Below are 22,495 nucleotides of genomic sequence, written 5' to 3' on the forward strand. Positions count from 1 at the left end.
ATCATTTTTCTACGAAATTCAACAATGCCGCACGTGCAATAATCTTTCTACGAAATTCAACAATGCCGCACGTGCAATAGTGCAGTGTGAGATGATATTTGTTTATATTGTTTATAATAAATTATAGCTGTCGGACATCGACACTCACCCTTTGTAATACACCGCGCTGCGGCGTCGTACCTTCGCGTTCCCTCTTCCCCGCGGACCCCGCGCCTACCGTTCCGCCGCGGTCCCCTCCCCCTCTCCGCGGACCCCGCGCCTACCGTTCCGCCGCGGTCCCCTCCCCCTCTCCGCGGACCCCGCGCCTCCAAAATCCCCATCCGCCCGCGTGACGTCATGCCCCCTCGCCCGCGCGGTTTCCCCTCGCCCCTCACCCCCCCTCAGAGGACCCGGCTTAGAACCCGCCTATTAACACTACTTACATCATGCCGATGTATCACGCCGGCATTTATTTACATCTACATCGAAACACGAATGCAAATTTAAACTTTATCATTTTTTGATCCTGCTATTTGCGCCAGCGCGACGTGAATAATGTCATTCCGCGTGAATGTTACATTAATTTTTAATAGTGCAAAAAATATTGGAGTGATAAAATATAAAGAAGTTAAAAAGATTTAAAATTTTATTTTTCTGAAATCATTTTTCATTATCAATGTCTCTCTGATATTTTATTTTCGAGTTTTATTCGGTTCGCACTGTTTAAATGATATTACGATTTGCACGATGTAGCATTCATTTTTTAAATTCTCGTATAGATTAATGACAATCTCGAAATTATTAAGTTTGTCGATTGTCTCCGTTAAACCCGACTGCTATTTAATTATGCCGCTTCGTGAGCAAGCGCACGATTCAAGATTAATTAGTTGCTAATGTAATTGATAATATTTGTCTATGTTTACAATTCAGATAAGCAAGCGGATTAATTTTGCGGCAATAATTTATCAAAATTACTTAATTGTTGGTTTACGCATGAAATTGGAAAATATCATTTGACGAAATTAAATTTCAATCAATCAAATTATTAATATCACAAATTAGGAAATTAATCATAAACCCCTTAATTCTTATTCATATCAAAATTCTTTTGAAATAAATAATTACGTTTATATTTATACTTGCAACTTTTATTTCAATACTACTTTTTTCTAACTGCTCATCTGACTGTCCTTTCATCCATTAAATATCATATCATGTTCAGAAAAAACTGCTATTAAATTAAATCCCTTTAAATCTACTATTTATAAATAGTAAGCTACTTTATGTTCTTATATTCTGTCAGTGCGTTTTCACAGAATTAGCTTGGAATTCTAATAAATACATTTTTCTATCTCTCTTCGTATAATTTCTATACTTTTAATTCCACTGTAACTTTCAACGTAGCACTCGGCTCCACATGTCATCCGTAAAATGAAAATTGGGTTTTGCTGGGAAGTGTTTGCGCGGAAACCGAGAATGGCACGCATGGAATACAGGTTCAAGAGTGACGCAAAAAAATAACGCGTATATGCGCGATCACACGGCTCTCGAGAACCGTGCATAGAGTTGCTCTATTGACGGAAATATTGAAATGCGTGGGATGCCGTAACGGGGAAAAACGAGAAGATATCCAATGTTCTTTCGTCGTTGAGTTTTTATTATTAGCGTAGAAACAACGGGAAGAAACAAAAACTAAGAGACGAAAACACGACAAAATGCATATTTAGCTCGAAATAAACATCGATATCAAAAGTCGTGCATGTATCTACGCGTGCAAAAGTATGAAATAAATGTGTCTTACGTGTATGACAAGAAGTAAAATATTCAATAAAATATTCAATTGGACATTTCTTTCCGAAAGCGCAAAGTTCGCACGTTATTTATCAGAAATTACTGGTATGAAATAAAGTGAAAATCGATACTTAATTATTTATTGAAGAGTAAAGTTGGATAATTTAATTTCTAATCAATTAAATAGTCACAAAATTAAATATCTCTATTTTAGAGATATTTAATTTTTAAAATTTTTATTTTAACAATTTCTATTTAAATTTCTTTTTCAAATATTTAACTGTTTATATACGCATCGTTTAATTATTATTATACTTTATTATACTATTATATATAAGTTATTGTAATTTTAATAAATAACAACTCTTCATAGTTTAAAGTTTAAACTATACTCTCTAGATCTATGCCAATTGTATTAATAATGTTTTCATGGACTAAATATATTAAAAATATCGAAACGTGCACTTTTAACGATTTCCTAAAGTATGTTCATGCAAAACTTATAGATTAAGAAGATAAAACCGAGTGATAAATTGTGACTCATCGGCGAATTTAAAGTTCGGATATTCATACGTTGTCACACAAAATTAAGCCATGAAGGCTTCGCCGCGACAGCAGCAGCGACAACAAATGCTATTGAAACCGTGCCAAATTCGAAATTAAACCGTCGTAGAATGATGGGGTCGCGCGAGGATTACAAAGAATTCTCGGCAGCAAAGAATATTAAGAGTGATACATAATTCGGACTTAATGTCCGGAATATTTACGATAGGTCAGTGCCGGCCACCTACATCGCGAATCTTTAGAATTAAACGGAATAAAAATGCACGTCGCTATCGCAATTATTCTCTCCAAATGATACGACATGCAATGATAAAGATTATGCTAATTCGCTCACCACAAATGTTCCTTTGAAAATTTTTCTCGATCACATACCTAAAACAAAACAAAAAAAAATTAAATTCACGGTTATAACATTATATTAATGTATAGAAATATTTTTCATCATCTTACTCTTTTAATATTTTATCTATTTTTATATTTGAAAAATGAATCCATTATATTGGTTGAAAAAGGAAAAAAGAGACATATTAATTCTTCTAGCTTAATTTATGTTAATTTGCTATATGATGCTTTGTGCTTCGTGCTTTGCAAAATCTCAGTAGTCTTTAAAATTCGTAAACATATTTTTGAAAAATAGCTCATTGTCGGGAGTACAAAACGCAGCGCGCATATTCCATTATTACGGTGTATCTCTGGCGGCGGCCTCTTTAAAGCAACGTTGGAGAAATAAAATGGGCTAATTAAAAGATCACTGGCATAATCTTCATCTACGCCGAGTTGCCCGCTCGCCCGCGCTTCGCGCTATGAAACGCATTGTCTTGGCATTTCTCGTCCACGCCCTGGATTTTCACGCTGCATACACACTGCGAGATACTTCCTTCGCCGTCACCACCACCGCCGCCGCTCGTCCCGGTTAAATGCCCGAGAGAAAAGCAATTATACCTGGAATTAGGACAGACGCCTACGGAATAGTTGCTATCTTAACCCCGAGCCGAGCATAAATCTCCCGTTGCTGTTGAACGATGAAACTTAATTCCGTATACTCATACGCTACGACTACGCTCCATTTTCCGAACGTAAGTAAGCTAAACGAGCTATTTCTGCGAAGTATTCTCGCATATTTTACCCGCTAACAATGATATTACTGCTTTTTCAATTATTCTCAGAATATTGTAGTTAATTTGGTACTGAATTCTCTTGTTTCATGAATGCAATATTTACGCTCATGCTTTTCGTCAAGTATGACTTCTCGCATCTTTAATTCGTGTATTAATTTTTATTTAACCTCCTGAATCTGATATTTTTAATTTCCAAAATTATGCGATAGTTGAAATCTGTATAATTAATTAAAAATCTCATTTTCATAAATAAATATTATTTAAATTTTATTTTTTATCTTTGATAATATTATCTAATAAATCTATATTGAGAAATTATAAAGAGAGAGATAAAAATTTGGATTCTCGTCAAAGGACACATAGAAAAAGGTCGCGCGTTACATCTGTGATGATGTCTTGTATATTTTATAATAATGCAGCATAATGAATACCCTGTCTATATATCCGTGACTTAATTCCTATAAAGCGGATAATCGCAATAACCGGAGGAAACGAAATTTACGTCGCGCAGCCGACATAGCGGCGGTAGCCTCTTAAACCCGCGGCGGCGCTCCAACTTTGGGCGGTTACTCCGCGAGTTAACTGAAAACAAAGCCCGTAGCACGACTTCGGAAAGACGAGCGTTCAAGTTCCATAACGAAGTACGAAACTCCAAATTGTAAGAGAGATAAAGAAAGAGAGAGAGAGAGAGAGAGAGAGAGAGAGAGAGTGAACAAAAGTACGGTTTACTACTTGCATATACGAGCGGCGTTGCGAATGCGTTATAGTTAAGTAGTTCCTGTCCGGAAAACTGCTCCTTCGGGCGCGCCCGAAACTTCTCACAAAATACCAGGTTTATCCCCCTTTCTCTTCCCATCATCGAAAGTTTAAAAAAAATCTTTCTACCTTCGACGGAAAATAAAGCAAACGTTACCTGCGCGAATGCGGTTGTTCGCCGAAATATTCCGCGAGAATTTTCGGATACGTCGGTAATCGTCGCCGCATGGCGGTTTGACCCAGTTGTTATTTCCTATTGGAGTAATTTAGAATAGTGCCGTCGCGTCGCGGCGCCGCCCATTGAATGTTAATGCAGCGCGGTTAAAGTTACCGTAATGCCGCCGCGACTGACTGATGTTCAACGAAGATTCAGCATTCAGTTCTCTATAATTGTTTCGCGCGAGAGTTTCGTCTGTGTAAACAAATACTTTATAAACATCGCGCGAAATGCTGTAAATAAAATTTTCAAACATATTCCAACCGATGGGGAAAAAAAAGAAAAAAAAAAAGAATAAATTGCGCGATTAAAACAATATTTTTAATAAAACGTAAAATAAAATTTCTAGTATTAGAACGATAGATTACATCTGTAAAATAATAAATTTCGTCAAATACTTGAAAAGTTCATATTGTAAGATCGAAATGCGCATCGAAATACGAGCTTTAATTAAATTGGAACGAGTTTAATGGCGAACCGCGGGTAGTATTACGCAAAACATGCCGCGAGAGTTCGGCCGCGATAACGCAAGCAACATGACGCTCGTGCTATGCTTTGCGCCCGACACGAGATATCCCGGCGAAAAATGTCCAGCTCTCCGTCGGGCATTAATTACGCCGATAGGCGGCATTAATTTAGCAACAATGTTTAATTCGTTTGCGCGCGACCGCACACACACGCCAACGACAACGTCTTCGATCACGATCCCGGGCTGGCGGTTACGCTGCAGCGCGCATTAATTAGGACCCAGGCTAGGAAATTGTTTCTCTACCATCACGCGACTCGCGCATGCACATTCTCGCCTCGCCTCAGGTAAATGTACCTATGATAAACGTAATAACACACGCATTATGCACAGTGGTGTATCGGGAGCCGTGAATCCGGTATGGTGTTGGCGAGTCCCAATACGTCCGAAGACATTAAACATCGAGCAAAGATTACGGCGGCGGCGGCGGCTCTCGCGTCGATTCTCGAGACGCAGGCAATCGTATATTAATTGGGAAATTCTAGTATAGCCGCTACACACATACATACATACATACATACATACATACCGATAATAACTATAAAGCCGCGAGATATGCAAATGAGAAGAGGAAAGAAATTAATTAGCAAAGTACTATCTCTCTTCTTCTGCGGCGATCGTTCGAAATCATTGTCATCTTCATCGCTCATGATGACAACCTATCTCAGAATACACCTGCATCGTATTAAACGATGTTTATAATAATCATCGCGCTGCCAAAGGGAATCGTAGGATAAGAGTAGGCGGCGCGATAAATGGGAAAGTGCGAACGTCCAATCGCACGTGTGTACAGTGTGCGATTTATCTTGACGGATGAATGGAGAGTTCGATCGTACGAACGAAACGATCGAAGAAGTGATGTATTTACCGCGAACGCTGATCATTGATTATTACGTCTCTCGTGCTCATTATTACGAGACTATCGCGTTCAAAAGGGAAAATTATTACGCGAGCCGTACTTATACGGTTTAACAAAACATAGAGTAATGAGCGTCGAAGAGTCGCTGAAGTAAGAAATTGCAGGCCGTCAGTCGTCCTCTGGCACGGATTTCGCGCATCCCGGCTATCAGCGTCCCTTTTGCGTCGAGGGTACACAATGAGAGGTAATAAGGTATCCCTCCGGGGTGCTAATTAAGAACAGGGGCGCGGACGAACGTATCACGTTGGGACTAGGTGTTACCGCAGCGCGATGTTTCTCCGGGCGATTCGTAATGATATACCGGCAAAATCCTTGACGCGTCGGGGCTTGTACAGCGGAATGTAATTCCGCTATGTATTATTTCGCCATTACCTTTTAATAGCGCGCTCGGATCACGTCTCGGCGCCCTAATGTCTTAGAGCACTTCTTACAATGCGCGCGGTCTATTTGCTCTGTATCTTTGCCGCTGAGAGAAACCGCTATATATAATCGGTGCAAATTACACGTTCGCCCGACAAACTCTCCCTCTCTCCTCGCGCGCGCGCGTTACCGATATCATCTATCATTTTAATCATTTTTAAGTTAAGATAATTTTAAACGATTCTCGCGTGCAGAATTCCGTTTCTAGATATCGTTAACTACGTTAGAGTTTTCCTAGACGACATTTATCTAAGCGAGGAAGTCGCGCGTTGACATGTTTTCGCGATTATTACTCGGTGATTTCATAATCAATAGTAACGTATCCCAAAGACGAAATACCGTTCTATGATAAGAGAGGTTTGCCGCATTAAAGCTACTTGACTCGAATATGCCGACGTTTTTGTTCCATCCGCGGCACTAATCAGAGGCGGACGCCTAACCTTTATAGAGTATATCGTCGTCGCAAGATGGCCAGCGGTATCTTTAGAGCGTAACTTAATACGGGCTTCCGTTAGGCGATCCAGAAAGCCGGAGATAAGGGAGAATGTAGAGAAGGAGGAGAAGAGAGACTCGTGCTTCTGCGCGCAGACAGATAGGCACGTCGTCGGTGGTTAACCTTCCGGTGGTAGCGGTATGGTGGTGGTTGTCTGAGCGCTCTTCCGGGGATTGTCTCGGGTGCAGCATTCGGTCACGGTCTATTTCCGGGGGCCGAGCGATCGTCTAACGACGCATTGTGCGTATGTATTTATGGGTGGAGAGGCGATCGAGAGAGAGGGATAGACAGAAAGAGAAAGACCGAACCCGGGCAACAAATACTGTTATACGGGTATTACCCGGTCGCCAACGGGTCCTTCCTGTCGCGCGTGGGTAGCACGGGCAAAACTTTGCGACAGGATAATGAGAGAAAGACGTGTGCGATCAGCAGAAAAATACAAAAAGGATATTAGAGGAGTGAAAAAAGTCGCGTGGAACGAATAATGTAAATTTAATTCTTAATTTTTCAGCTACAAAATTCATAAACAAAATGATACAATTTTACGAGCGACGCGAAATAAATTTTTTTTTTTATTTTTTTTTTTATTATTATTATTATAGAGAAGCGCATAAATGTAACTTACTTTCAGAAGAAATAAATATCCTATAAATTTAATGTTTCAAATTTAATGGATCACTCTATAAATCCAATCAAGACGGAAAACTGTTGCATTAATATTATTTTACTCTCGTTTTATTTAAAATAATCTTTTAATTTCTTTATACAATATCTATTACCTTTATCGACTAACCTCGAAAAATCGTATGGAAAAATGTACCTTGTATAATTAGCGTAAATTCGCGCACGGTTTCTGGGACACGAGAGCTCGCGTTGCTCCCGTTACGTCAAACACTCGTCGACAATTAGCAGCAGAAACAAACGTCAGTCCGCTTACCGTTCTCACCTAATTGTACGACGGTAATAGAGATGTCGAGAGAATCCCGTGGCGATAAGAACAACGAATTCTGTGCAAAGCTCACGTTGTCCTCGTTTCGCAACTGATTAATATTCACAATTTATGTACTGTGTCTTATATCTATATTGACCTCGTACCCCTATATTCATGTTAAAAGTTATATGTATGGTATATATTATTAATCATGATTTCATATTTACCTAAGATATTTCTCAAGCTTAATAGCGTGCGAATGTAAATTCGTAGCAAAAAATAAAGAAGAAAGAGAGACAGAATCGTAAGCTGAGAAAAGAGAGATTTAAATAAAAAGTACAAGTATCGTATAGTAATGGTAACGCACTGATTGCGGCGAATTACAACGAGCTGTGTTTGAAATTGTTATTTTCGCGCTGTGCGCTGTCGGGAAGAGCAACAAAGAGAATCAACATTTTTCTCTCTCGAAAACAATCGTGACGACTAACAGGCAAGACGCAACAACAGAAACTTGGCGTGCAGAAACAAAGAACTTTTATTCAGTGCGCAGAGAAGAGGTTAATTAATGACGGAGTACTGCAGATCCGGATTCGTTTCAGGATTGCGGAACGGCGACGATTGAAACGGTAATTGATTGCTAGAATGTTACCACTGGCACCTAACTTTTTAAAGGGCAGCTCTCGAAAAAGAATCGTTCGAAAGCTCGATAATAGATTGTCCGCGGGATTCCGTATTTAATCCGTCTTTGTTCAATATGGCTAGATAAAAAAAGCGACAGTTTTTATAGAGAGAAAATATTTAGGTGGCTGCAAATCGTTAGAGTAATTTTTTCCGATTCATAATACATTTTTATAAGCCTCGAATAATAGATATTATGCAATTAATCATACTCATACTCATTATTCATACTCATTGTTTGTTTAATATATTAAGAGATTATTTTTTAAAAATATTGTACTTAACAAATCACAATCTAAATCATTAAAGAGAAATAAAAGGATAAAATTTATTATCTTTTTTAATCGTGTAAGAGAGAAAAGAAAAAATAAATATATTAAACAGAAAACAATTAAGGCGATGATATTGTGTATATAACGATTGCTTATGTAATATATATTGTATGTATTTATATACATATAATAAATTCAAGGCAGTTACATTTCAGATATTTTTGAGAATTTTCCATTATTCAAAAATAGCTTTAATTTTATTCATCCGTATTATTTCAAGTTTACGTATATAAAATATAACATTAATATTTTCTTATATATGTTATTTTACAAATTTATATAAAATGCGAGATAATTAATTCTTATATAAATTATATCATAATTAATTCTTATATAAAAAAAATCTCTTTCTCCCTCATATATTTATATCGATATTTATAATTTTGATAATACTATTATAAAATACTATTACAAAAGCAATATAGTTTTAGAAAAGATATATTTATATTTACTAGTATATTTATTATTATCAATAAATATTCTTTTTAAACGTATATTTTTTTGACACGTGAATAAAAGGCCTAATACATAGTTGATATATTGTAAGATGGGCTTCTTATCCTTTCGGGCTACCGAACATGAATATCCGTCATACTGAGAGGGTGTCGTTGGATTCGAGTTGGCGGATACCGGTAGCCGCGGACAAGCAATTTCCGGATGCGGACGCGCGCGGTAAGTCTGCGGAGAAACCGTTGCGGGGCATAACACCACCTGCGCTCACTCGAAGCGGTAGCGAAGCGTGTCTCGCTCTCGCGAGAACGTATTCAGGGTTATGGCCTGACGTGGAGAAGAGGATCGCCGTAGGATTTATGTACCAGGAAGACGGCGGATCTTACCTTTAAAAGCCTATCTGGCCGCTCGATAGGAAGCTCGATTAAATTCACGCTTCGAAAAACGTCCTCTCGACACCGATGGTAAAGAGCAAAGCTGCCATCGGAACTTTCGTCGGAAGCCCATCGCGAAAACTATCCGATTTAAAGAACCGGTTAACGGTATTCCGATATTGGAGAAGTATCGATACTTTAGCTTCGAACGCTCCGATACCTTAGCAATGATCGCTTGGCTATTTATTGATAATTCTCTGCTATCAATATCGATTATCGTGAAACGTTTTATAAGGCTTCTAGATTTAACGAGAGTCTACTTAGCTTGGCAAAATCTATAGCACTTGTAATTAATTATTGTTACGCATATATTATAATAACCTTATAATAATATAACTATATTAATTTTGAATAACTTATAAATTACTTGAAATTCGTAAGTCAAATAATATGCTATATTTCAAAACTATTTTATAAAAGACCGTGACTCCAATAAAGTAGTATTCCGCTGAGATCGTCGTTGATGCAGAGATTGTCTCGACACGTAGCAGTCCTAATCGCGCACTGGAAGCCGCCATCGTGACAGTTGCCGGATGGGTGGAGCAGTTAAACTTCGGAATGACTTCTCGGCTCGGAGTAATAAGTCACGCGCTAGTTGCGAATGGCATTGTAATACGAGTACTCTAAGTGTAGATACGAGCTAGCAGCAGGCCAGCAACGCGAGCAAAGCGACGAATGGGTTGCCGGGTGCGGCTTTCCAAGCTTATAATGTGGCATGACTATGCAAATCGGCCGCTTTAACTCACCGACGACGGAGGGGGCGAGATGTTTAATAAAATGTTAATATTATATTCGACACAAGAGTATCACGCTTCTCGAAGGCAAATATACTGCTCTCCATATTGCGGTTTTAGAAATGCCGTGTTTTAAACATTACTATTTTCCTTTTATGTAAAAGCAATGGTAAATATAATTTGTAGTAATTAATAAATAATATAATATTTTAATAACGTTATATAATAATTAATTGCAATAATAATAACTGTAATAAACAATAACAGTATCTTTGATATTATTGAATAATTTCACTGTTTTTTCTAATATATTTAATTAATTTATATATAATTAAATATGTTTGTGTATTCTATAATAATTTATAATTATTATTATAAAATTGCATTCTTTTATCTTTTTTATTATTCTTATATTTCAGAAAATTATAAAATAGTATTATATTTATATAAAAGAATTATATTGTTTCTCGAAATCTTTTTCAGAAAAACAATTCAAAAAAACGGAAATTAAATATTTTTTTCTCATTAATTTTTATACGTCATATTTATATTGCAAAATTATCCGCAAAATTAATTGATACGATACGCGCATTTTTGCGAATTTGCAAAATTAACCTTTTTATATAACATTTCGAATCAAACTAGCTATCCTAGTCAGCTAAACTATGCTATAAACTCGCTACACGCGATAAGATAAATTTTCTCCGCAAAGAAAGAGTCTTTGCGAATGTATGCCCGGCTCTCTGGACGAAAGGCAAAAGTGAAGTAAAGTAGAGTATGGCATGGGAATCTGCGGCCAATTCGCGGAACCGCCAACGCCGCCTCGGATTCGCCTGACTGATTGGAAACTGCATCCTGCCGGAACTTTCATCGTTTACCGGCGACCGCGACAGAATTGAGAGAACGATCGAGGACTGGGAACTTTTATGCGCCGCTGATTCGACCCGATAGATACCCCGCGATCGGATCGTCTAGCGAAATCAGTCAAGCGTTCTTGGTTAAAGGCAGTTTGATCAATAAGTCTCCGTCGTTTCATATCGATTGCGGCGTACGCTGTTCCTTTTCGGAGAACACGAAGCATGATAATTGCTTTATTACGAGATCCAACAACGATATTGATTTACGAATTTACGAGTTTATAACAAGCGCACGTATAGAAGTATCTCGGCATCGTTACTTTTCTTTTGATATTTTTTTCGATTTTTTATTTCAATAAAAAATTACAATGACACTTGTGAAACCGGAGAAAAAATAATAGAAAAATTCGAAAGATCTTATGTAAGTATAAGATACAATATTTACAAATGCATACGCAACGTATTTGCTAAATATCTGTAAAAGTATTTTAAAACTTTTTGTTCACAAATTTAATAATGGCATTATCATGTAAAAATTAAAAATTAATTTCCGAAAAAGATTTTTTATATTATTATAAATATTAATATTTGGCAAATTTTATATAATATTTCTCTAGCAAATATAATTATAATTATCTATTGTTTATATATATATATATATATATATATATATATAAACTTTTCTGACTTGTATGACTTATAGCTAATATTTATTATTAGAGAAAGAGAAATATCTTGATATCTATTCGATGTATTGCTCGATAACTTCGGATGATTGCAAAGAATAGTAATCTGTAGATACACCGGTTCAACATTCGCGACAATTTACATAGATAAATAAATTGTAGAAAATAATAATCGCACGCAATTCACATTCGATTTGGTACTCTCGATATTCTCAATACGTGCGCAATTTATGGATATTTAGAAATCATCGCGACATTTGATACGGCACTTGATATTCTCGTTATACATAACTGATAATATTAATATATTCGCGGCACTACCGATATTCAATCACATGGAAGTTCATCGGCGATTCAATACGCTCTCGATACTCTAGATTATGTTTCAACGTTGACGTCTTATGACACTTGCACGGTACTCGAATCGACTTACTTTGGCATTAATCCGCGCGTACTATTCATTTTTATCGAATAAAGTGTGCTTGTGCCGAGAGGCATTAATTATTTTCGCTGATCGGTACGCATCAAATATACGTCGAAATAATCGCGTACGAATGCAAACTAAACTTCTCGAGATAACTAATTGTATGTATAGATCTTCTTGACAAATTGCGTATTTTTATATCATTTTAGACATATATAAAAAAAAAATAAAGGATTACGTGAAAATTACTAATTCGTGTCCGCGCATCCTTGTCCAGGGAAGAAGATGTTACGTCACGTTACGTCACCCTACATCACGCTGCTTTACGCGGGATATTCGATATTCCAACATGGCGCGAAGACACGTAATTGATTCAACTATGTATTACATTGCGTTAATTAAATTCGCTAATTATTAAAAGTCAGACATTTCAGTCAATTATTGTACTCGAATCGAGATAAACTTTCTGAGGCAACTTTTGTGTATAGATTTTCCGACAAATTGCATATTCCATATCGTTTTAAATTCATGTAAAGAGAAACGGAGGATTACGTGAATTAGTATCTGACATTAATATTCGTTGTTTAACCGCACAATGTATTATTTGAAAAAGTTGACTTTCGAAATATAGCGTTTGACAAAAAGAGAGAAAGAGAAAAAAAAGAATATTAGAAGCTTTATATTTATATAAATAATTATAACATAATAAAATTAATAATAAAATATTTTATTATTGAAAATATAAATACAAATAGATTTTATAATAACTGACTTTTTCAGATCACATTCTTTCTTTCCACAATATTGTGTCTCTTGTGTTTTGATTGTAGGATAATATTTGTTTACCAGCACACGCTATTACGACCTACGACCTATTGAAAGAAAGGGGAAGGAGATTTCAAGTAAGCCCTTGTACTTGAGTCAAAAATAATAACATATACCTACAATCAAGTCAGTATTCTTGAGATAGTTCAACCGAGCAGTATTAATATTGATTTATTAATTTACTTAACAGTGTAGAAAATGTTTTCATTTGAAGAAATGAGTGATATTCGTCTCACGTATGGTGAAATGCAATACTATTTCCGTTCATTATTTCGATAACGAAACATTTTCGGTCTAATATTCATAGAAACATTTGTTCATACTTTTTATCCAGGAACACGCTCACAAAGTTTTAAAACATACTTATAACTCATCCTGTATATATATAGGTACACATAATATATACAATATTCACTCGTGCTACATCAAGTTTAGCCAAATAATTTATAACCCTGTATACTTTGTTGCGTTTTGCAGAGGCGCGCCATTATGTTTACCGCGATTACAACCGTAGGAGGCTAGTTGTAATATGCAAATGAATAAGCCGGCGATATGTCACGACGATGATCGTCCCTGTCGTGCAACGCGGTGCGATTTTCAAGACTGTGTCTTCCCACTCGCATAGCGGATTAAAACAATCCGCGCCGCACTCCGATGCAAAACCTGCAAATCACCCGGGGTTTACTGCGACGTCGTCTTCCCCGGCGTTGCATCCATGTTGCTACGTTCAAACACGCGCGACGATTAATCCAGCTGGCCGTGCCGCGCAAACCGGGGTAAGTACTTTATCCTCTTTCGAGGCCCATGCGGATATTATGTTTGCCGCGAGACGTAGCGTTGAAAAACATTGGGCGAATGGAAACGGAAAGACAACGAAACGGGGCGGCCCAGTTACTGCGATGACTCTCCATCTTCTTTCGCCAATGTTAACGAGGGTCCACAATGCAGTTTTGTGTCCGTTGAACTATTCCCGACGACCAATCTTGGCCTGCTTCGCTTTCCTCTTCCATTCGCATCATAATGCGTTTCTATCATTTATAATTCAGCGCTATTCGTTTAATTTTGCCTATATCAAAAAAGAAATTCTTGCCCACCCTCGATGACGACCGTTGCAATAACGAGAGCTTGAATAAAAATTCACATATTTATCATTTGTAAATATCTCTTGTATTACGAGATGATTTTTTAAATATAAGCTTAATGCTCAAATATTCCACGATATTACATTTCGAATATTAATATTAATATTAAATGTAATTTCTTTTTTAATTGGAAATTTTAATTCCAAGCTTTAAACAGTCATATTATTAGACGTGGAAATTCAGAGAGATAAATTTTTTTAGCACATATAGAAATAAATATAAAGGACCCGGAGCTTCATATTTCTACGAGATAAAAGTTTTACGGACCGATTAATGTTCGGGAAAATCGCGCTCTCGATATTTGCACGCCATTCGCGACGCGAAATTCGTGCAGATGCAATTTAAATGTCAACGCGCGGCATCGAGATTCTGCAGAAAGTCAGGCAATCGATTATCTTATAATATACTATGTCTTTCTGACGTGCCATTGACACGCTTACGGAAATGGCGCTGCAAGTTATAAACAGCTATCGACATTTTCCCGATCAACGACCCATCTCGCGATCGACGACGGCGCGGATGAAAGAAGAGAGAGAGAGAGAGAGAGAGAGAAAGAGAGAGTGTGAGAGAAAAGGTGTTTTGTCGCGCGCAACGACCTCGACTTTGCGCTTGACATTAATGCCAGTCGATATCGACATCCGCCATGGTTCAAGTCGCCGTCCATCGTGCGTGACTTTTAATCTTCCCTGGTAACGCTCTCTCTTGCATATTGTAAGTCGTCGGACCCGAGGTACACGTACCTGTCGATTGCACTCGTAACGAACTTTGCAACAGGCAGTTCTCAAAAGTGTTATGTCAATCGACCATATTGCATACATTTTGATTATAGGAATCATGGAACTATTCAATGTCGACGTTATTAAATATTGGAGCTTACATATCGGCGAAAAATAAAAAAATTTTTATTTATATTCACATATCAAGCTAAAATTATTCCACGTGTTACATATATATATATATATATATATATATATATATATATATATATATATATATAATAAAAACTTAGGAAAAGAAAATGGAAATATTATATAGTGGACATAATTTTCAATCTCCCTCATTTCTTTTCCTAAAAAAAATTATCATAAGGTTCGTTATATCGAACGCTTCTTAAAAGCTACTCTCTCGAAGCAAGTGAAGAACGTCGCTAGGGGTTGCTTGAGTAGGAATTTCTCCGGCATTGCACGCGGCCGCAAGGTAAAATATTTTAATACTCGCGGGAATTTTCCACGTGTCACGGTGGAATATATATATATTTTCCGTCGGCGAAAGCGACGTCATCTTCGCGGATTATATGCAGTGCTTCTCGCGCAGCTTCCAAGGAAGCGTGGCACAAAAGCCTTCTTAAGGGCGTTTTGAACTTTTACGAGCGATATATCCGACGCGACTGTGTAAAATAAACGTTTACGTATCAATTAATTCGCGATAGGGATATATTTTCTCTTCGTCTCGTCATAGAGTCAGTTTTAATTCGGTTATATTCCTGATATTAATATGTATTATTAATTTGAATTATTATTGCGTTTCCTGAGATGATAACAAAATAGAGGTTTACGAATGTGATTATGACAGTAATAAATTTAATAAAATATTATATGGTTCAATTTTTTCTTTTTTTTTTTTGAGTTTCAATAAAATAATAAATAATGTACGTTGCACAATGCAATAATCATATTTTTACTATTTCGATTTTATTCTAATATTTTGGCCGGATTATACATAAAGCAACGTTATTCTAGTTGAAGCAATACACTTATAATCATATAGTGTAAGCGATCGATGATGTTATTCAGATTCCTATAACAACAAAATGAAAGAAGCAGCGTAACAGCCCGAAACACATAAGCACTTTCGCAAATTGCGTCTTTTCATCACTCACGTCGAATGACATGCTGAGGTTTGTCATACTACAGGTGCCCGTATATTCGTATGTTCACGTTACCGAGATGAAGTAGCTAGTTTTACGGATCGCTTGGAAAATATACGCGAGATTTTGCGGAAAGAGAGAAGCTTTCTCTCGCTCTTTTATCCTCTTTTTTGTTTCTTTCGCCGCGATAAAGTGAAATCTCTCTCGGGATATGTCGTCGCGGAAATTCCCGAATTATTTATTCATGACGAACGTAAAGCGCACGGCTTGCAATTTAGTCAAGCATTATTTTAGCTTCTCGCGCATGTATAGTTTAAGGGCTTAATCTTTAAGCCTGTTACAAAATTGTTGATGCACTTCATTAAGAATGATTTCGAGCAATTAGTTCTCTACGAATATTATCGATAATACAATTTATGCGATATTTAATGAAAATCTATCGGGCATTGATATATTACCAGAGGAAATGTGTATTTCCGAGGTATACGATATATATATTCAGTTATCGATTCAACGTGTGCGCACAATGTTAAATTCGCTTAAAATTTTAATTTCTATAAATCTTGCGTAAATGTCTGATCGGATATTATACAGAGACGCAAATCGCAATAATTCACAAATATTGTATAAAATTAATTATTTTGAGTTTCATGCAAGCTGCATCCGGATTGAAATTTCCGGCGGAAAGATCGACATCAGATTCGACAACACAATCTCGAATATTACCGGGGATTATAGTTAGTTGCATTCAGCCGTGCAAGCTCTCGACGAAAGCTATACCTCGCCGTCGTTGATGGAGATTTCCTTCGAGATTTCCGTTCCTAACAATGTCGTGTAATATTACACCGGAAAGATTTTAATTACACGCGAGCTCTCGCAAAGGCAGAGCTTTTTTCTCGTTCCGCTTGCGGACTGACTTTTCGGTAGACTCAAGTAGACGCAAGTTTTCATTGTACAAGTTGAGGATGAAAAGGATGCAGCATGCACGTGGATATACACATATACATACTCTGTAGTGAAATATGCAAGCCGTACGTGCGCCCGTTTGAAAGATTCGCTTTTTATTCGTTCGCTCCGGGACGAGACGACAGGATTTACCGGTGAGGCCGTATTCATATTCAGCCTATTAAGATATCCGACACGAGTGCGTGCAGTGCAGCATGTACCATTTGAACACGTTTTCTCACGTTTCTTAATAACTGTTAATCTCACCGGACCGTTAACGTTATTAGCGTTAACGCTAGCGCGTCGCCGCAATTTGTGCGCGATGTAAATTTGCAAAAAGCGTCGATTTTTTAGTTTTACGTTCCTATGGTCCCTCACTTAAATCTTTCCACCTGTCACCGATACCTGTGATAAACTTCGCGAGAAAGATAATAGAATTCACTGTAAATTATCATCTATGCGAGGTGGTTCTATAATTAATTATGTTATAGTTTTGCGAATAATAAAAGTAAAGAAAATTTCACAAAATTGTTCCAATATCCAATTCTTCGAAATAACTTGCCAGATTATTTGAAAAAAATTTTAAATAAACAAAAATCGACACATTAATTTAATTAATTTTTATATAATTTATATTTCTCATATTTCTATACGTTATATTTTTACATCTATTTAATTTTACATTTAAATCAATTTTTTTGCTTTCAAAACTGATTTTTTTTTTTCCATCTAAAATGTGAGAATTTGTCATATCGTTTATGGCTGAACTATCAGCTGGCGCTTTCGATATAGAATATATATACCTTATACATATACCTGACTCTATTTAAAATTTATGATCCACGTTCTGCTCGACATTATGTACAAACCGCGTTTCCATTACCATTTAAATAGCGCGAGTCCCATATTTTTGCCGATCGATAAATCTATCCCGTTGTCGCGTGCATCGCCATGCATTTTTCACGCAACCCATTTTTCCGTCGTAGGTAGATAGGTAAGCGACTATCCGCTCTCTCGCGAGAACGAGAAGGCACTTACTGTACTCTACACACACGGCTACCGTCGATAAACTAACGTTGTTACCGGAAACCACCGCGGAGTAACTTTGTACTCTCCGGCAAGTCCGGTTAGCTCGCGATCGCGCGCGCCCGATATTGCTTTTTATCCGGTAATCTCGTTCGCGAATTTACGACGGACACCCGCGTAAATATGCATCGGTCTGCCTCGGCGAAACTTGGTCATTTAAAACTTCGTCTTGGAACGTAGTGCGATGATGGTGGTGACGGAAAATAGCGAAAACCGGCCGAAGAACCCATCTTCAAATGGGAGAATATAAAAAAAGCTCTCCGATTCGAAACAACATTTCCCTTTCAATATTATTTTATTCTTCGGCCAAAATGTTCCTTTTAGCTTTTGCTTTACTCATTTTTTATTACGACAACATAGAACTTGGTCCGTGATTTTATAAAATTCTCACGATACACTATATAGTATTTAATGGATTTCAAAATATTCATTCCCTCATGAAATTGATAATAAATTTATTATTCTTTCATTCTATTCGTGCTATTGAGATATTTGGCATTAAAAAACTTTGCGAATTAAATATGCGTGTGATTTGTAAGAATTATAAAATTATTATTTATCTTAGAGAAAATTTAATCGGTCAATTATGATACAGTTATTTCGACCACATTACAAAATTTCCGCGAATTCAGAACAAAATATATAAAATACAAATATTTTTACCTTTTTTTTTTTTAAATGTAATAAATTAACTATATCATTATTTAAATTAATATTAAAATTATCGCAGCATAAATTTCAAAATATAGTACAATAAAATCTATAACAATTTTCTCGAGATTTATTTTAATGAATTTTTGAACCAACATTTAACTACTAAAAAATGTTAAATTAAAAATTTTATTAAAATAAGCAAACAAAAGATTCGCGTTTTAAATTTGCGAAAAACGAGTCTATTCTAAATTTACTATAAATTCTTATTATAAACTACCGAGTTTTTCACATGATATACATACAAAGAAGAGGGAGGAAAAGTGCAAGTAAGCTTGTAAAAAATGGAAAAAAAAGGATCGATCTGAAGGATCGCACAGTACTGCTCCTTTAAAGTCGCTTTCGACTAAAGCTCACGAAACGAACGAGCAAAGTATATCCGTTTGTTCTCATAAAGCGAAGAAAGGAATTAAATTTGCGGATATATATAACGGCATGCACATGTGTACATACACATCCCGCACGTGCAGTAATGTCATTTACAACAGCGAGAAGACGTGCACACTCGGCGAACCGAGAAGAATTTTTTGACTCCGTGGATCGTAAATCATTTAGCTCACTTTCGGCATAAACCTCGCTTTATAATCGGCGAACACTTTCTTGAACCAACAGAATAAGAGAGAAAAAGAGACAGAATTTAAAGAAAGATCCGGAATAGAAATTTTTCAGTGCAACATTTTTATTCTTATATTTTAGTAAAAAAATATGCAATTACAAAAGATTTAATATGTAATACATTCTTTATATATATGATATATGTAGATGATATAGATCGTTAATTTGCGTTTTATTATTTAATTATCGAAAGAATTTATTATGAAAAAAATTAAGCGATCTGCATTTTATCGCAAAATAAGTTAATAATTTTTATCGTAAAATAAATTCAAAAAATGCGTGTACAAGATGCAACATCGGATAATAATAAAATGCGGCCGATGAGGACGTAAATATTTATCGCAGCATCTAATTAGTTTATCAAAAATATTGAAGAGCAGCGATAATTTTGTCAACGTATCAAAACATAATTGGTATAAACGTCGCTTGACCAGTCAATGAACTTAATTAAGCATTGCAACAATTACTCTAATGAGTGACCCTATAATGAATAAGTCAGTATGATAGTAATTATCGCCTTGTACAAAATGCAGCATCTCTATCACACATATTTACATATTTAGTGCCGATAACTAGGACTATGACTATGATACACGTAATTGCATTATTGCTTCTGGCATTAGCTTTCGTGTTTAATTTATAATAATTATGAAATATGATTATATCAATTAAGGATAAATGTTAACGCAAATGACGAAACTAATCATCTTATAAAAAAGTAAATTCTGGAAAAGATTTTAATAATCTAAAAGATATTGACGATTAATGCCTAAAAAAATATATAATTAATCGTTTGTTTATTTAATTAACAAAATTACGTGTTTTCAATTTAACTTTGTAATAAAATTATCCTTTTTAATTTTCACTAATTATAAGCTAATTAAATTTAATAACAAATAAATATATATATTATAAAATTATATTTTTAGAAAGTTCCTGTACGGAGGAATTCACATATCAGATATAATCGAAAGAAACGATAGAAAAGAACGCAAAGCATTTCGTTGCGGATTCAAGCTTAAGCGAGACGTATGATACGAAAAAGCGCCGACGGTGATATATAAAAGATACATGCACGAGGTAACGATGCGACGCTCGTCTCTCACGTTCCTTTTTCTCGTTTCTTCGTGGCGGACACACCCGCTGTTTCCGAGGATTACGCAGCGCGATGCATACGATTCTCGGCATACGCGCGAGATGCAACAACATATTAGACACGACGCGACGCGGCGGCAGCGGATGCAACCAGAGCTGCAATGTCACTTTGGCCAATGTGTGCAGAGCCTGATGCTGCGCCGCACACACGGCGACTTCAATCGTCGCGAGTGACAAGAACGCGCGGAACGAGCTGCCCGTCATGCTTATTCCGCCGAATCACCACAAAAAAGACATCGGATGATTAAAATCTATAACCGAGAAAGGAGTAAGTTCGAAATGATCGGTATTGACATATATATATATATATATTATTATAATTGGAAAGACAAGCTCTATAAATCGCGGAATAAATACTTAATAAAAATAGGATTAAATAGCGAAGAAGAAAAGTTAAAATAAACAAGTGGTTAGCAACTTCTCCGACAGAACACGTGAAAGATAAAAATTGTGAAATATAAAGCAGAGCGATTGAAGAATAAACATTCAATTTTAAAAAAGATAGGGTGAAAGTAAAATACTTCAAAATATAGAAAAGATCAAAAAATAATGCCGAATAATCTGAGGAGTAAATTAATGAAAAAATATGTGATGCGGGAAGAAATTTTAGTATGTAGTTTATTTTACAGAAATCTCTCTCTATTATAGTGTTTTTCCTTTTAAGTTTCTTCTCAAATTTTATAAAAGTTAGACTTTTTAAATTTTTAATATTAGAAAGTTCTTATTTAATTAAAATTTATACGCACGGAATTATGCAGATTTTATACAGAGGAAAGATTAGTGTTTATTATCCTTTCTGTTTTTTTTTTTCGAGACAAAAATAATATAACTTGAATATATTGCCTAAATAAATCCCGCCAAAATAGAGTTTTATGCCTTAATTACTTCTCAATTAAAAATGAGTGACATATTGTATGAATATACTTTATAAAGATTTTATGAAAAAGTGCATTGATATGTTGAATTTTATTTTATCAGAATTAAATAATAACAAAAAATTATTCAAACTATCTCTTTTATATGCGGAATAATGCAGCAAATTGCGTTTTGAGAGTGACGTACGAAAATTCCTCGTCGCATAAAAAAAAAAAAACGATATATTTCAGAAACGTCAAGCCCACTTAATACCCCATAACATTTAATAAACGACTAGAAATACATTGAATTTCTATAATCTACAAGACCAGATTATTTCGTCAAAAAAATTCATTTTAATATATAATATTTATACACACACACACTCTCTCACACACAGTTTAATTTTCTTTTACGCAAATAATAATATAAATACAAATTCTTATTTGTCATAATATTTGTAAGATTTTTAATTATAAATTAAATTTAATCGTATTTATTTTTGATATTTAATTGTTAAATTATATAATCATTTCTCTTCACTTGTGCTAAGAAATATTAATAGTTCATTCGGTTGCGCATCAACAGCACCACATTTTCCTTTATCATACACCTCGTCTGAATAACATCCTTTATAATCGCACTCCGGAAATTATATGCAGCTAGACTGCTCAAATTTGCCATCAGCGGACAAAGACACATCGAGCTTACACGATGAGAGGTGGAGAAATATCGAGGAGCGGAATATCGGGAAAAGACAGAGACGCGGAGATCGCGAGCGGAAAATAGACATACATAGAGATATAGACAAAGGGAGAAAGAGATGAAGAGAATCTCGATGATGCATCGGTCGTATTGTTTCATTAGCGAACCATTGACGTGTGCATGCGAAGGCGCCGTTCGGCTCCCTTCTTTCGTGCGCACGTCGGCCATAATGCCGTGCATAAATTACGGCTGGCCGCGGGCTGATTGTCCGCGCGCGATT

At 36.0% G+C, this 22,495-nt stretch overlaps 2 protein-coding genes and 1 long non-coding RNA gene across 5 annotated transcripts in view; 1 reads left to right on the top strand and 2 right to left on the bottom strand.

Annotated features, from left to right (window-relative positions):
- Nucleotides 1-2,689, bottom strand: part of Twin (CCR4-NOT transcription complex subunit 6-like twin) — a 219,388-nt gene extending 216,699 nt beyond the window's left edge. The window contains exon 1 of one of the 2 annotated variants that reach the window (XM_070314959.1): nucleotides 2,669-2,689. The gene's annotated coding sequence lies outside the window, so the exon portion shown is untranslated. The remainder of the gene's footprint in view (nucleotides 1-2,668) is intronic. The other variant, XM_070314972.1, reaches the window with a different exon arrangement.
- Nucleotides 1-20,491, top strand: part of LOC138944181 (uncharacterized) — a 37,836-nt gene extending 17,345 nt beyond the window's left edge. The window contains exons 4-5 of the long non-coding RNA XR_011448667.1: nucleotides 13,612-13,910; nucleotides 20,430-20,491. This is a non-coding gene — a long non-coding RNA (uncharacterized lncRNA). The remainder of the gene's footprint in view (nucleotides 1-13,611; nucleotides 13,911-20,429) is intronic.
- Nucleotides 1-22,495, bottom strand: part of LOC138944139 (CCR4-NOT transcription complex subunit 6-like) — a 383,005-nt gene that overhangs the window by 149,932 nt on the left and 210,578 nt on the right. The gene's annotated exons all lie outside the window — the stretch shown is intronic.

Source organism: Polyergus mexicanus, unplaced genomic scaffold, assembly GCF_030449975.1.
Source record: "Polyergus mexicanus isolate NDT 795.1 unplaced genomic scaffold, iyPolMexi1.0 SCAF_2, whole genome shotgun sequence".
Lineage (NCBI taxonomy): Eukaryota > Metazoa > Arthropoda > Insecta > Hymenoptera > Formicidae > Polyergus > Polyergus mexicanus.